Source organism: Ipomoea triloba, chromosome 5 (assembly GCF_003576645.1).
Source record: "Ipomoea triloba cultivar NCNSP0323 chromosome 5, ASM357664v1".
Classification (NCBI taxonomy): Eukaryota; Viridiplantae; Streptophyta; class Magnoliopsida; order Solanales; family Convolvulaceae; genus Ipomoea; species Ipomoea triloba.
Genome location: NC_044920.1, coordinates 21324362 through 21329144, shown reverse-complemented (window position 1 = coordinate 21329144; position 4783 = coordinate 21324362). Strand labels below are relative to the sequence as shown.

Sequence of the window (4783 nt, the reverse complement as noted above, 5' to 3'; positions counted from 1 at the left end):
AATGATCTCTAAATTTTTTATTAATTAATAATTGAAATGAAAAGAACCTTCTTTCATAAATTTTTATTTTATTAAAAAGGTTACAAAAAAAAATATTTCTTAATGAGTTTTGAGGAGTTTTGGATATAACATGTTACTCTCTCAAAATTTTCATGCATCATAGATGAGATCATTGTACCGCTCCGATCCCACTATTCCATAAATTTGTTGAAATATTTGGCATGTATTTAAATTTAGATTAAGGACATATTACTGAAATCTTTGTCCACTCTATTATTTTAGAGTAGTTGGCAAGGCTATAATTGGATAAGGATGACCACAGTCCGAATCGAACCGTGCATCATATATTGGAATCAGACCGGAATTGAAACTGTACAAATGGTTCTGGTTTTGGTTAAGAATCCGAACCCATTAGACGATTTCTGTTCTAAACCGGAAAAAAATAATTATTATTCATTATTTTATTAAAGTTTAAACTTTAAAATTTTAAATAACACTTTAAAGTTTATCTATAACAATTTTTTTATAGTTTAATTTTGAAGTTTAAATATTTCATATAACCATTTTAAAAACATTTTAGAATTGAAAATTTCTAAAAAAGATAATTATAATGATTGAATTTGGACAATTTTAAAAATATAAAATCAAATTTACAAAAATAAGAATAAAAAATATATATATTCAGTTCGAAAACTGCCAATTTTACAACCGAATGTGGAACCTATTACAAGGTTTCGGTTCAAGCACTACACCAAAAAGGTTATTTAGCGGCGGTTAATTTTTTATTTAGAGGCGGTTTACAACCGCCACTAAGTTGTTTAGAGGCGGTTTTTCAACCATGTCTAAATAGTGTGTCGCGAAGGATTTAGAGGCGGTTTTAGACAAGTGTGGGAATTCTTGACCAGCATTGCATTTAGCGGCGATTTTTATAACCGCCTCTAAAAGTGATGTATTTTACTTTTGCTTTTAGGGGCGGTTTCAAAACCGCCTCTAAATATATCTATTTATTTGTCATTTAAATCTTAGTGACGGTTATTAAGTGTCACTAAATATTTTTCTTTATTTATTTTCAAAAATTCTAGTGACGGTTATTAAGTGTCGCTGAATATTTATCTTTATTTATTTTTTAAAATATTAGAGGCGGTTATTTTAAGTGTCGCTAAATTATTTTTTGTTTTCATAATTAAGTGTTGCTAAATAATTATCATTTAATTATATTTCTTCAAAAATCTTTATATTCAAATGTGTATTGCAATCACAAATAAACTCTATGTAACATTCAAATAATAACATTCAATAGTATTCGATAATATTAATTAATAGCTAGTAATTTTTAATAACAACAAGTGATTTTTAAGCACAGTATTCAATAGTATTCTTGATAACAAGTGATCCTTGCAAAAACACAAACTCCGCACATGACCAGTAGGCTACATATTAATTCCTTGCAGTTCCTTGACAAGTGATTACCACCACCACCTGTATCAGAAAGAGTCGATAAATGTAACAATTTCAGTTGCATGGATGAAAATGCATGATTATAATGAATGAGAAGTATTAAAAGCCAAGAACATATAACAAATTTAATTACCTGCTCCCTGAATTGTTCCTCTTTCTCTTCAAAACTATTAAGAGCAGTCACCTCAACCTGGCAATAGATTCAATTAAACACATGCATATTTCCAAATAAAACCGAAAACTTACTGTTATGATAGAGTCTATCATGATGAAACTTACATTAAAAATTCACTTAGAGGAGTTTCTTTGTGAGCTTGTGGCTTTGGGACAAAATCCCATATCTGAACCCATAAGAAGTAAATAAATAAAGTAAATTGCAAAACATAACAACAAAATAACAAATAAAGTATGTTGCATATGAGAATATTAAGAAAGGAGAGTAAGACACTAAGACTTGTAACCTAGATATAAGAAATTTATAGAGTTAAACACTTAAACCTAAACCAGGAAGAAAAGGAAATACTTGTAGTTCAAAGCACCAACGCAATTCACCACCCACACGCAATGATGATCCATTCATAACACAGGTGATAACAATCATTTATTTTAACGAACAGAGATGTTTCTCCTTCCTGAAGCATGCACCAGCTACATTGAATCGTAAATGCAAAAGGGAAGAAAAAAAAAAGAAACGAAATGAAAGCCACGATGAATAAATATGAAAATACCTGGATGACACCAGAAAATGACGGTGGCATCAAAAGCTCCAGGTCACCTTTCACAAAGGTGTACCTTACCTACAAAATAGGTTCCAAGATACATTAAAAGTACTAATTAGATTAAGATCCAAGTAGTATCCAACAACTATAGGAGGAATAACTAAGTTGGTTTTCCTTAACTTTCCTAGACCATAATTTCACCACAACCAAGTCAAGAGTGTTATGTTGTTTAAGTGCACTTCAGAAAAGGCACAACAAAAGCAAGTTCCAGTATACTTCATAATTAGTAATACTGGTGGATGTGAATAAATAGTGTTACAGGCTTACAGCTTAACTATAATATTTTTTTTATTGGTCTTGTGCAAAAAATTATTAACATATGCTAAAAATCTTATTTAATCCTCCCCTCTAATAAATACCAATATGATAGAAGTAGCTAGCACTTAACTAGTTTAATTTTTTCCATCAATAAAATAACATAGTTCATTTATAGTAAGAAAAACTGTCCAGAACACTATAAATCTATAGCACAACTATGGCAGTTCATTTCAGGAAAGAAGGAATTATCAGAAAATTTGAACACTAGTGTTCAGGGAAAGAGGAAAACAAACTTGAAGAAAATGCCAACCTGATAAAGAAATTGCTACCCAAAAGCTTAAAAATTTGATCTCTCATTTCGTCATTTGTCACAAGCAAACACTTGAATTTCACAGCACCAAAAAGCCAGTACCTAAATTGTAGTGACCATATCCATAAGCATATCATTACAGAGATGTAAAACTAATGCTAAGGTATATAACTCTATAATTAGGAATAGAACAAAGTTAGTAACAACTTTAACATGAAATAGAACAAAAATTCGCAAAGCAATGACAATTCAAAGATTCATGACCTGGGAAATACTAAAGCCACCCTCAGCAAAGTTTTGTTGATAAAGCCCAACATTTGCTCCATCCACTGCTGCTTCGTAGTCATAATGTTTTTCCAGTCAATCCTTAACACATACCGTCCACCTAGTATATGTAAACAATCAAAACAAAATTCTTCCATTTTTGGTATAAACTGTCTGGGATTCTTCCCTTTTAGTGACAATAGAAAACATATATTGTAATAAGAAACAAACAACTGTAAATGTTCCATGTGAATGAGCAAATTCTTGGATGCTTTATGTCACTAATGACTCTAAAATTACATTATTAGCTTCACAGGTAGAGTATTTCACAAATGAAAAGAATCAACCTTACCTGATGATTTGGAGAACCACGACTTCCCAACCAAATTTTGAGTGTATTTCACAACCAGGCAAAGTATGTCAACCATGGCTTCCCAACCACAGGATTCAAGTGAGGGTTAACCATCAATAAAATACCACTTCTTCTATATCATCAACCAAAAAAATAAAATAAATAAACAAATTCAAAAAAGAAATCCTAACCAGTTTAACAATAATCAGCAAATACAATTTGGTTCCATATGGAATCTGCAAATACAATAATACGACCTAAATCCTAATATGCATTATGCAAATATGCAATTCTACAAACATGGAACAGAATACCTAATATGCATAGTTTGCAGAATTGAAGATTTGTATATGGATTCCATACGCTATGCACCTATGTAATTTGGTTATGGAAGCTGCATTATGCAAATTCCTAATTCCCAAATCATAATATCTTTGAAATTGCAAAATGCATATTACACAGGCAATAAAAAATTTAGGAATTTAGGCCTAAAATCCTAATTCCATACGCTATGCAATATGGATTCTGCAAATACAACAATACAGCCTAAATTCCTAATTCCCAAATCATAAAATACCTTTGCAATTCAGATTACACAAGCGATTAGGGCATTAGGCGAAGCCGCGAAGAAGATTAGATGAAGGCGCGGCGAGCCGACGAACTAGAGGGTGGTGAAGGCGCGCGGCGAGCTGGCGAACTAGAAAGTGGCGAAGGCGCGCGGCTGACCGGCGATTGTCGTGAGTGGCGATGGTAGAATAGGTAGATTTGCATATTTACTTGTGATTGCAACTTTTAATGACTTCATTATTACACTTGAGGAGATTTGAGTGGTTGTTGTAGCGATCAATGGCGAGGGGCCAAGGGCGCGAGACAGAGGCGACGTTTTGCGATTTTTGGGAGCAGTCGAGTCGAGCAGATCAAATGAAATCACTCTTTCTAAAAACATTTAGCATTAAACATAAATATTAATTATCTTAGAGTTTTAGTGGTGGTTATGATGAACCGTCGCAAGTAATTGTCGCTAACAATTAACTATTTAGGTTTTCATATTAAATTAGTGGCGGTTTTATAACCACCTCAAAATAGTCATTTAGAGGCGGTTATATATAACCGCCGCTAAGTATATGTCGCTAAACAATCAGTTTGTTGTAGTGAAGTTCGACCAATTCCAAAATTGGAACCATACCATGAGCATATATACCTATAATTAGATCTATCATTAATCCAATAATCTTGCTTTACTAATTATTTAAATAAACGCAGGGTAATAATATAAAGTTTATTTGATATTACAAATTTACATTTGTTGTAAGTTAATAAAACATCATAAATAGAAATTAGAATGTCTCTATCTTTTTGCTC

General features: G+C 31.9%; 1 long non-coding RNA gene across 4 annotated transcripts; it reads right to left on the bottom strand.

The window, feature by feature from the left end:
- Window positions 1–1273: 1273 nt before the first annotated feature.
- Window positions 1274–4329, bottom strand: LOC116020942. Of its 4 annotated transcripts, XR_004098870.1 has the most exons (9): window positions 3999–4329; window positions 3422–3554; window positions 3070–3190; window positions 2806–2907; window positions 2187–2255; window positions 1982–2090; window positions 1738–1799; window positions 1592–1648; window positions 1274–1479 (listed from the first exon to the last, which is right to left on the bottom strand). It is a non-coding gene; the product is annotated as an uncharacterized LOC116020942 (long non-coding RNA). The 4 variants fall into 4 exon arrangements; XR_004098872.1 differs by having other exon boundaries at window positions 1982–2106; window positions 2806–3190; XR_004098869.1 differs by having other exon boundaries at window positions 2806–3190.
- Window positions 4330–4783: the final 454 nt, after the last annotated feature.